Genomic DNA, 12,642 nt, shown 5'->3' on the forward strand with positions numbered 1-12,642 from the left:
GGGGAGAGGGACTCCCAAGTCCAGTTTAAGCAAATCTGACTGTCTGCCTCTGGAGGCCGTGGCTTCCCCCTCTTTGAAAATCATCATGCAAATGGCCATTGTGTATTAGAGGAGACTCACTCAGGCTTGGGCTGCCTTAGATGGCCTCGGAGGAGCCTTCACCCTGAGAGTCTCTGTGTCTGTTTTTAGAAAGGAGAAACTCATGGAAGGCTATGATAATTAGGGTAATGGGACTGGAGGGACACCAGAGGTGAAATGTCTCATGGACAGATGCATCAGGGAGAGACAGAGATGGGAAGAAGGAGAGGTAGAGACAGATTGAAAGAGAGAGGGAGAGAGAGACAGAGAGCTGGAGAGAAGTAGAGAAAGGAAGGAGAGAGAAGAGAGGAGAGGAGAGGAAAAGAGGAGAGGAGAGCTGGGAAGTCTGCTTTAGACTCCGCATAGGGCTGCTGCTCCTAACTGTTGGCTCTGTCATACAGGAATATGGAATGGTCCTCATTTTCTAAGACTACCTCCCTCATTAAGTCCTGGGGACCTTGCCTCCTGGGAGAGGGAGGAATCCTCCACCATAGTTTGGGATCTGGACCTCCCCAACTTAGTTGCCAGGAACTTTTGTCCTTGTCTCTCACTAAGACACCTCCACTCTTCCTATGGAGTCCCTGGGGAGGGGAGGGGTGGAATAAGCCCTCCCTAATATACAGCTCCTCAAACTCCCCCCCCCCCACGTTCTCCAGCATTCTCCTTTTCCTCCTGTTCATACATTGCTTCTCCCTCCCCCAAACACAAATACAAATTTTCTGATACAGGTCAAGGCTGTCTCTGAATGTTCTCTAGGGTTTGAGGGAAAACTCTTTTGGTCCTAATGTTTCCTTGCTTTGCATTGCATGCCCTTCTCCTGCTATCTGAAGAATGTTAAAGTACAATGGAGACAATTAGAATCTACCAGGAATCCACTGACCCTGAAATTAGAATCTGGTTTCAAATTCTGCTTTTGGCATTTATTAGATGTGTGACCTTGGGAAAGGTACTTTACCTCCATGACCTCAGCTTCTTTATCTGTAAAATGATGGGGCTAGGCTAGGCTAGGTTTATGTGCCTCCCTCCCTTAACCACTATGGGCTACCTCAGCTGTAAGGTGAAAAGGTTAGTCTCCAGGACTTCTGAGGGTCTTTCCTTCTCTTACTCTGATGACAAATCTCTTAATCTCTCTGAGTTTTGGTTTCCTCTTGGACCAAGTAGAGATCTAAGCCTCTCAGGGCCCTTCTGACCCTGGAGCTATGATCTTAATGAGTCCCTGGCCATCAACAGTTCCAATCTTTATTCTTCCATTCCCATCAGTTCCATTTCCCTTTCCTTCCTCAATTATCTTAATAAGTGAAGAATTTCAAAGCATTATTTGGACAATTTGGGGAAGGGTTTAAAAATCTCTGGACAATTTCAGTTGCCCAGGACACTCCACAGCACCCATTCTGGTGATACTGGGTCCCGGTTCTCTGCCTTATCTATGCTGGAGCAGATAAGCCAGGTTGGATTTTGCCCAAGGGAGCTAGTGTCTGGATTCCAGCTCTGCCTCAGTTTTCTCATCTGTAAAAAGGAGAGGATTGAATTGGATGCTTCTGCAGTTCCTTACAGTTTTAAATTGAGGAACCCATAAGTCTGTGACTTAGAGCAGGAGACATTGTTGACATGGTTATAACTCTGCTTTAATCTGTCACTATTCTAGGACAGTGGCCCAGGGTCTCTCTTCATCTGTAACGCTTCAGTCCTCCAGCCTTTTAGGTTTATAAAGGATTTATGTTCCTTGAGAAAATAACTGCCCTTCTGTCTGTCAAGAGACATCATGTTTTGTCTTCTTGCCCATATGTTGGAAAAGGCTTTCATTCTAAAGAATGAGAAAGAGGGGCGGCTAGGTGGTGTAGTGGATAAAGCACTGGCCTTGGAGTCAGGAGTACTTGGGGTTCAAATCCGGTCTCAGACACTTCATAATTACCTAGCTGTGTGGCCTTGGGCAAGCCACTTAACCCCATTTGCCTTGCAAAAACCTAAAAAAAAAAAGAATGAGAAAGAAAGGTCCCCTTCCTAATAAAAACACTTTCCCTCCTCTTCTCTTTTTCTCCTTCACTTTCTTTGTCTTCTACTTCTCATGACTGCCTGCCCATTCTCGGTTTTCCTCTTGCCCAGAGTTTGTTTCCTAAAGACACTTAAGGTATTTGGCCAGAGTGGAGGGCATAGTCCTGGACTGCCCAGAAAGGCCCCAGATCTGGGGGCAGATGAGGACCAGGCTGAAGGATGGTGAGGAGCTAGGAGGCTGGACCCAAGCTTCTGGACTGTCTTCCTTATTCTTTCTTGTTTTTGGAGTCACCTGAGGAGTGTCCTTTCACTTCTCTATCTCCTTTCATCCATCAAGAAGAAAAGTGTTTCCCCCCTACTTTGCCCCACCCCAAGGGCAGTGGGAAAAGGGCTTAGGCAGTGCCAAAGAGTTCTGGATGTGGAGGGAAGGGAACAAACATTTCTAAAATGCTTGCTGTATTCCAGCTAAGCATTTTACAAATATGTCACCTATTCCTCATAGCAACCATTGTGAGACAGGCACTATTATTAACCCCATTTTTTTCAGGTGAGAAAACTGAGAGAATCAGGTTAATTGACTCACCCAGGGTTATACAGTTAGGAAGAGTCTGAGATCAGATTTGAAGCCAGGTCTTCCTGACTCCAGGACTATCACTCTATTCTCCATGACACCTAACTGAGTTAATGGACCTAGATTGAGCTGCTGGATCTGCTACTAAATGATCTTGCAAAGTCATTTTCCCTCTGACAGCCTCAGTTTCTTCCATATATAACATGAGGATTGGATTATACCTGATGGCTTCAAAAGTCCCAGACCTAGATTTATTACCCTATGACCTTTGGAGGTATTTTCTCATCTATAAAGTGAAGGAATTGAGCCTGGTGACTTCTGAGGTCTTTGCCACCTTTCATCCTATGTATAGATTTACTGTGCTTAAAAACAATTCTCTAGGCAATATCTCTACAGCTTTTTCTTTCCTCAGGAAACTTTGCCCTTTCTCTCTGTTTTACTCTCCTAGTCTTCCATGATTGCATATAGTAGGAAAGTGGGGGATCTGAGTACCAGGAAGGTAGAGGGAGGTTGGGACTAGAATTAATTCTTTCAAGTCAAGGTACAACTCCCCATCTTCTCCCAACCTGGCTCTGTGCACATCATGGGTTCTCTCCAAAGGCTAGTATCAGGGAGCCAGAAGAGATAGCACCTCAGTTGCTATACAGTATCTTGGAAGAAGAGGGGGGGTGTCACAAGGATCCAAGCAAGCATTCTCCAGAACATGTTCTTTCCTTTATTCATTTGAATCCTCCAGGGCTTCCCTGTTGACTCTAGGACCTGTTTTATACTCAGATCCTAGGTCATAGATTCTTGGACTTGATACTTCAAAGAACCTTAAGGGACATTTCTTCTAATTGCTTCATTTTACAGTGGAAGAAACTGAGGGACAGAGAAATGATTTAAGAACATAGGATTACAGATTTTAGACCTGGAAAAGATTTGAGAGACTATCTAATCTGATGCCTTTATTCTCCAGGTGAGGAAACTGAGGCATAGAAAGGGAAATGACTAGGATTAGAGATTTAGAGCTGGAAAGGATTTTAGACTATATCTTCTCCAATGCCTTCATCCTTCAGATGAAGAAACTGAGGCATAGAAAGAGGAATGACATGGGTGGCTGGGTGGAACAGTGGATAGAGCACTAGCCCTGGAGTCAGGAGTACCTGGTTCAGATCCGGTCTCAGACACTTAATGATTACCCAGCTGTGTGGCCTTGGGCAAGCCACTTAACCCCATTGCCTTGCCAAAAACCTAAAAAAAAGAAAGGGAAGAGGAATGACTAGGATTAGGGATTTTAGAACTGGAAAGGACTTTGGAGACTACCTAGTCTGACTTTCTCATTCTTCAGATGAGGAAACAGGCCTAGAAAGAGGGAATGGCGATTTAGAGCTGGAAAGGGCTTTAGAGATTATGTAGTCTGACTTCCTTATTCTCCAGAGTAGAAAACTGAGGCAGGGGAAACAAGCCTCAGAGCTGGGATTTGACTCTACCTCCTGATAAGGTGTTTTCTACAATGATACTAGACTATTGGGAGACTTGATGGAGGTTTCTTGGGGTTTGGACTGAAGTAGATGTGGGACATTGCATGCATGTGTGGGGTGGGGGAGGTGGGAAAGAAGTTTGGGGGACTGGCATGTCTCCCCATCTGTGATGAGGCGGCAGCCCGCCAGGCTTCCGAAGTGTGGCACTCGCTGCCTAAGGCTTTTGCAGGGAAATGTGATTTCCCCTTGAGTGAAACGGACTGTGCATTGTGGAAATTGGCTCTTTTCAGAGCGGGCGGTGGCTGTTGCCACGGAGCCCGAGCGAGGATGGGGCCTGCGGGGGGCCGCCCTGGCCCCTAGAGTGAACCGAGAGCAGCCATGTGCTCAGAACTCATTAGGGATAAATCAAATTTGAAACAGCACGACGCTGACGCACTCCCCCCCCTGCCCCCACCCCAAGCCCGGGCCTCCCCCATCCCCCTCCTTCCCAATCCGTGGCTCCCCTTCCCACACCCCTACCTTCTCCCCATCACACATGAACCCACCCTCCATCCAGATCCCAGGAGCCATCAATTACTAGCAGACATGTTCATTGCAAATAAATCTTGGGGAGCCGCGGAGCCGCTGGCAGTGGAGGACTGAGTCTTGGAGGGCGAACAGAGATGGGGAGCTCATACCCCATGTCCCTGCCGGCTCCTGCACCCCAATTTACCAGAGACTGAGATTTCCCTTACAGTAGAGGGGGCATCCTCAGATGGCCCGCTCTAGTCTCCCCATCACTTTAGGAAATAAGGTGGGGGGGCACAAGGGACACCTCTCCCAAGGGACTTTTCAGTGGCAAAGCTCATATGAAATAATCCGTCTCCCCCCCAACCCTGTCCCCCATGCACCTTATAGGAAGAAGGAAATAAATTGCCCGGAAAAATAGATGCATGGGGTATGACTGAGTCCTCATTTTTTCAGCAAAGAAAGAAGAAGAAGAAAGGAAGGGAAGGGAAGAATGACAGCATCTTGGCAAGAGCTCTATTTGTGACATGATTTACTATATATGTATATAAAATAAGCACACATTCACATACATATAATAACATACATATGTATACATACACATGTATGTATCTATATTATATATAAAGATACCATATATACATTAAAGAAATCGGTTTCATGCCCATTTCCAATTTGCCGACCTTCCCTCCCTCCCTCAGATCATAGATTTGCTAACGATATGGGAAAGGGGCCGATTCTGCATATTATTCTGTAATGGGCTAGATTTGTGGGAGTTATTAGGTCCCATTAATTACGGTAATAATAATAATGCCATTAGCAATCGAGCTGGGTGTTCATAAGAATCAGGACCGGATCTCCACTGGGAGTGAGGGTGGAGACAGCATGGCTGAATACAAAACGTTTCTCCCAGCTGGAAGACCTAGATTTCAGTCTAGGGAGTTGAATGACTTTAGGAAAAGCAATTGACGTCTCTGAATCTCAGTTTCCCCATCTGTAAAATAAGAAGTCCGAGAAATTCTGCTTGAAAATCCTGATTCTATACTTTCTGAATCAATAAAAGATACAGGGGTCTGGTTGATTTATGGAGAAAACCTCGTTTGATTTTCCAGGAAATCATAGAATCATAAAAAGTAAAGGTTCAAAGAAAACTTAAAGATCCATTCATCTGAATCTTTCATTGTTTTCAAATCAGTAAGTGTTTATTATGTGTCTACTATGTTCCAGGAACTGTATAACTGGAGATTCAACAAGAGGCTAAAGATGGTCTCTGCCCTCATGGAACTCACAGTCTGATGGAGGAGAAAGCAAACAGATGCTCAATAGCTATGAATTATCCATCAACAAATAAACATAGGACAAATGTCTGAGTTAAGCAGATTGCGGGGGGAAAAAATATCCTTAAGGAGCCTGGGTTTTATCAATCACTGCTGATTTTAATTTAACCATACCTATAACATATGAGAAAACCAAGTGCTGTGGTTGAAGTCACTTTCCCAAGATCATAGCTAATTAGTGGCATTGCTGCCCCTGGGTAACCTGTGATGCCCAATTTAGGACTCTTTTTGCTACATCAGTGGCTCCTACAGGCAACCAGGTGACTCAGTGGCTAGAACATCGATAGTGGGAAACAGAAAGATCTGAATCCAGCTTCAGACACTTTCTAGTTGGGTGACCCTGGGCAGGTCACTTAACCTCTGGTTGCCTCAGTTTCCCCAACTGTAAAATGGGATAAGAGAACCTTGCTCCCAGAGTGCTTTGGAGGATCAGATGAGATAATAGTATAAAGTTGTTATCACAGTGTCTGGCACAAGCCAAAGTAGCATTTGTTAAATTTGATAAATTCCTTTTACTCTTTTCATTTATTTATGTGTTTTTAATTTATCTAAGGCAATGGGGTTAAGTGACTTGCCCAAGTCACACAGCTAGGCAATGATTAAGTGTCTGAGGCCGGATTTGAACTCAGGTCCTCCTGACTCCAGGGCCAGTGCTCTATCCACTGTGCCACCTAGCTGCTCTCTGCACCCCACCCCTTTACTCTTGCTAAGTAGATCGAGTAGGTCTGCAAGTGCCATCCCTGGAGATTCAGTCTTGGTTGGGGGGTAGGTGAGTGTTTCCCCAACAAGCCCTATCCTCCCTCCCTCCCTCCTGTCCCAAAGCCCCTAATGAGGAGGAAGGTGGGCCTGGGAAGACCAAGGTGAAGTGCTCTGGTGCTGAGTTCGCCCATACAAGAAATTCTCAATACCGCTGTTCTCTGGGAAGGGAATTGGGGCAGATTTCAGTCCTGGCTTTTGAAGTAGAGATGCTCTTCTTAGAGAATGTGATGTTGTTGTAGCCCTCATCAAGTTGACTCCCCACCAAGGAACCACACAAAAGGAGAAATCCAATTGAATGCTTGCATTCTGTGTCAGTTAGGGGGTGCCATCATGAATAGAGCACTGGATTTGGAATTAGGAAGACTCATCTTCCTGAGTTCAAATCTGGCCTCAGATACTTTCTAGCTTTGTGATCCTGGGCAAGTCAATTAATCCTGTTTGCTTCAGTCTCATCGGTTAAAATGAATTGGAGAGGAGCGGCTAGGTGGCGCAGTGGATAAAGCACCGGCCCTGGAGTCAGGAGTACCTGGGTTCAAATCTGGTCTCAGACACTTAATAATTACCTAGCTGTGTGGCCTTGGGCAAGCCAATTAACCCCATTTGCCTTGCAAAAACCTAAAAAATAAAATAAAATAAAATAAAATGAATTGGAGAAAGAAATGTCAAACCATTCCAGGATCCTTGCCAAACAAACCACAAATGGGGTCACAAAGAGTCAGGTATGACTGAAAAAGGACTCAACAATAACAATTCTGTGTAAATCAACAGGCACCTGAGGTAGGTGATTGAGCCAGGAGAGAATGAAAAGATATGGGACAATTAAAATGAACATGACCACTCCCCAGCAAAGGATCCTAGATTTAGAGATGGAAGTCATCAAATAGAACCTCTTCATCTTCTTTTGCAGCTGAGAAAATTGAAACCCTGAGTGGTTGTGACTTGTCCAAGGTCATCTAGGTAGTACATGGCAATGCCAGTGCCACTGAATACAGATGAAGCACTCTTTCTCCCATTTGGTCTCAAATGGCAGAACCAGAAGCCATTGGTGCAAAGAAGAAGACTAAAGTTTGCTGCTGCAACTTTCAGTTGCAGTTCCCATGGGAACTGACCCAAAGTTTAATGGGCTACTTCCAGAAATCCCTCCTTGGAGGTCTCCTAGCAGAGGCTGGATATCCTCAGTTCTAGTTTGCTATTGTAGGGATTCCTTAATGTATGGGTTGGTTTAAATGGCAGATAATGTGCCTCTCAGCTCTCAAACACTTAAATTCCATAATAGCACATCATGATTCCCTCTTCTGTTCCCACACCCACCCTCATCTCCTCCCACTCCCACCCCTATGTCTTCATTGTTGTCTAAAATTGCTCATTTCATAAAGCATCCTGACCCCATTTCCCAGAACTGGGGATGGAAGAATAGGGAAGTAAGGGGAAGAAGGAGAGAAAGAAAGGCGATGAGAGGTGACAGAAGGGAATCATCAGGGACATTGGAAAGAGCATTTATTCTGAAGCCAGAAGACCTGGGTTTGAATTCTGTTTCAGCTCTTAAGTATCTATGTGACCCCTGGACAAATCACTCTGCTTGACTGATTCTCATTTTTCTTATTTGTCAAATGAGGAGTTGACCTTGATGACTCCTAATTTCCTTCTAGTCCCAAATTCTAAAATTATAGGCTTCTAGACTGAGAAGGTACTTTTAGGGTAATCTAGTACCACTTTCTCATTTTACTGATGATGCAAATCATTTAAGAGGAAAGTGACTGATGAGGAAAACCAGTTTGAGCCTCCAGGGAGAGTCAGGGAATTGGAGTGATTTGCCCAAGATGGCTCCTTCTGACCTTGAGGGTGCTCTGTGGTACCTCAGCAGGAGACCTCTTGCCTCTCCTCTAACATAAATCCATCATCTCCAAGTCTTCACACAAGCTGTCCCTTATTTCTGTCTTTTGGTTTTCTTGCCTACCTTTAAGACTCAGCTCAAATCCAACCTACTCCAGGAGGCTTTTCTTAGTCCTTCCAGAAGCTGCTAATGCCTTCCCTTCTCAGATACCCTTCCATCCACTCTGTGTCATTCCAAGAAGATGCAGCATGCATGGTGGCCACAACTCTGTAAACCATCTTGGCAGATGGGCTAAACCAGGTTGAGGGTAATTGATGATTTATGAGTTAGGGGGATGTCTACTCCAAGAAGGTGAAGATTTCTTTTAGTGGAATGGGCAGATGATAACAATTTGTTCCAAAGGCCATGATGATGACTGAAGTGGGCACTGTGGAACACTTAGGGATTGGCCAGACATGGAAGATGCCAATCAACGTAAGTTGTCTTGACTTCATGCTATTGCCGAACTTTGATGACCAGAAGAGAGAGATTGAAGGTGAAGACTTGTGCAACTCTGTCTCCCTTACATCTAATGCACAGATTAGTCATGATTTCACCCATGATGTCACTGGTCTTCTGTGAAAACAGGATGAACAATCGCAACAAAAATCTTATTTGACCTCAGCAATTAACTTTTAGTCTCTCCCATTGTACTATGAGCTCCTTGAAGGTAGGGACTAACTTTTTGCTTTTCTTTGAACTCATCACTTAGTGGTGATGAACACTGGTCTTCCCAGTGAAGAGACAGAACCAATATTCTTTCCACTATGCCCGGGTATCTCCATAATGGGTTTAATGGAAAATTTGCACACTTAAATTCCTCATTTTCAGACATCTAGATGTTCTTGGGGTACAGATACTGGAATATATCCTACTCATTCTCAGGCATTAGCTTCCCCTCAGTCACCCTTCTCTTTCCCCCCAATTTGTTACTGTGTAGATATATGGTCTGACTCAGTCTTCACCCTTCTATTTTTGGAATCTCAAGGCAAGGAGAAAATATGGAGGGAATATGAGGAGGGATCTGGATGGAGTATGAGACTTGTCAAGGAAGGACATAAGATGGTAGAGTTCAAATATGACCTCAGACACTACTAGTTGTGTGACCTTGGTCCCTTTATCTCTGTTTGTCTCAGTTTCCTCATTTGTAAAATGGAGGACATAACAGTACCTATGCCCCAAAGTTGTTGTGATGATCAAATTAGAATAATTTTGCAGAGGAGTAAACTGAGGCACAATAAAGATAATAATAGCAAGTATCAGAGGCAAGATTGTAACCCAGGAGGAGACTGTTATATCACTTGACCAAGGAGCTCCAGGGCACCTGGATTCTCACCATGACCTCCTGCTTGGTGTGGACCATGGCAGGAGAGATGGGGCAGACCATCCTCTTCCGACTATCACCAACATCTCTCCCAAGTTGGTCTGGACCAGAGTCTGCTGGGAGGGAGATAGGGTTACGAAGAGCAGGTGAACCAGGCCCCTAGGTCAGGGAGCTGAAGGAAAGAAGGCAGGAGGGCTTGGGGGCTGGGACACTGGCAGGGCCCATCTGAGCATGTCGCCCGCTAACGAGGAGAGGAGGCGGGGGAGGGGAGGGCGGGGAGGTGAATAAATAATAGGAAATAAAGGTTCATGAAGCAGAAAATAAAAGGCAGATTATACAGATGTGGCAATTTGAAGGATCATTGCCTCTGTCCTCTTTTTAACTGCTGCATCTGGAGTTTGGAAACCGTTCCCTTCTCCCTCCCTCTGCCAGGCTCCCCCCACCCCCACCCCTGCTTGGTTGGCATCCCCCTCAGGGCCCAGGCACGAGTGGGGATGACAACCTCAAACTCCTTAGCCATGTGGTGCTTCAAAGCATACTCAGATTGTGACATGGGCTTGGGCCTAGGTCTGAATCAGGATGTGGGCATCTATGTGGGTGTGGTCCAGGACTGGAGTATGAAAGTTGGGGTGGGTGAAGGTGAGGACATAAGCATGAGAGATGGGTGATGATGAAGATAAGGAAGAAGATTGTTTGACTTTGTTTCTCCTATTGTCTCACGGTCTTTAAAATGATTCCATGACACAATCTGGGTAAGGTTATGTGAGTGAAGGTTTGTATGAGGGCATTCATTGAAGGTAAGATTTTAAGTGAGGGTCTGTGTGAAGTATCAGCATATGTGATCTGAGGCTGTGGGTGTGGGGAGCATACAAATGAAGGCACTGGGGGAGGGTCAGAGATTTGTATGCTTCTGTCAGAGTCATAAAGAAACATAGGCAAATAAGGGGTTAGCCCCATACATAGATGACTCTATCTTGTGACCACTGTCCCTACCCCTCCAACTGAGGCTCTCTGCTGACCAGCCTTATCACTCTTAGGGTTCCATCTAGAAGTGGGGTTCACTTTTTCCCCACCCCACTAAAGGGCAAGGGTTTTCTAGGGCACTGACTTTCCTCATGGAATTGAACCTGAAGTTGGGTGGTATCTTGTACCACCACAGTAACTTCCATATAAGGTAGAAGATTGTTAAATATAGCTCTGACCTCAGCCATCTTTACATATCAAAATTTTACATTTCTTTATTAAAATTTAAAGTCATTTTAGGAAAAAATGGAGTTTTGCAAAACAAATGGACACATCAACTAAGTCTGGTGGTATAAGCAATTGTCTACCTCCAGACCAAGCAAACTTCTAATTCTGCAGTATTTTGAAGTTTAAAAACCAGTCTCCTCTCAGCCATCCTGAAGGACAATAAAGACTTAGAAGTGTTATTAACCTAGTTTAACAAATGAGGAAACAGGTCAAGAGACTGTAAGTGACTTGTCTAGGGTCACACAGCTAGTTATTGCCAGAATCAAAATTAAAGCCCTGACATCCTGATGGTTTCCTTTCTCACCAAATAAGCCATCTATTTTATACTCATCTGTGAGACTGTACAAACACACCCGGCTGCTATCTTCAAGGCATTTATGATTAAAGACAGACGGACCCTCTGGCAGAGGAAGGGAAATATAGACAATGAGAAACTGGCTATAATTAATCAAATAGGAAAATTAAATAGAAGATAGGAAACTCACTTATAGGAGTGTATAAATACATAAGAGAAGACCCCAAATGAAAAGGGTTTGTTTAGATGGAGAGGGGCAAGAGGAAGTGGCATCATTGTTTACTATTCCTCCCCTTGCTAAGTGGCCTAGAATAATAATAACACAGATTTAGAGGTGGAAGGGAATTAAAACTGAGAGATTACCTATACATAAAACTCTCCCATTTTACAGGCAAGGCAACTGAGCCAGGGCAGTTAAGGGATTTATCCAAAGTCTCACAATTGAACTCAAGCCTCCTCACTCAAAATGTAATTCACTTTCCCTTGCTTCATGTCACCTTGGTCCTTGCCAAGTGCCAAGGAACCTCTGGAGTCCCATGCAATAGTCAGGACATTGGGTGCTTCTTTGAAGGGGTCATGTCCCCTTTCTGTGTCTCCTAACTCCATCCTTGCAAAGGATTCAGTCCTTAATAAAATGCAAGAAAACCAGTTTCTTCTGTTCAGTTCCCTTCTGGGACCCACTAAGCCTTATATTTGTGGGATTCACGATTCTGTAGCTTGGCATGTCCCCAAAGTCTTAAGCTATTGTGGCTTTTATCCCCGAAGAGCTCCAGTAATGGAGAGCTCACCATGTCCTGAGAGAATAGATATTTTTGGACCTCTATAACTATTAGGAAACTTTACTGACCTGGAATTCTTAACCATGTGATCCTGGGCATGTTGGCTTCAGTTTCCTCATCTATAAAATGGGCATGATAATTATTGCTTCTTAGGGTTGATGTGAGGATAAAATAAATGATATTTCTAAAACTCTTTGCAAATCTTAAAGGGCTATATGCATATTATCATTATTATAATATCAAATAAGATAACTATTGTAAAACAGCACAAATGTATGCATATAGTGTTAGATAAATGTTAATTATTATTATTATATTAAATCAAAATATCTTTATTTTTTGCCAACTTCTCTCAAGTCTATCCTTTTTTTCTATTACCTGTACTTAGCACATTGCTTTGCATGCAGAAGGTA

This window comes from Macrotis lagotis, chromosome 1 (genome assembly GCF_037893015.1).
Source record: "Macrotis lagotis isolate mMagLag1 chromosome 1, bilby.v1.9.chrom.fasta, whole genome shotgun sequence".
In the NCBI taxonomy this organism is placed as follows: domain Eukaryota; kingdom Metazoa; phylum Chordata; class Mammalia; order Peramelemorphia; family Peramelidae; genus Macrotis; species Macrotis lagotis.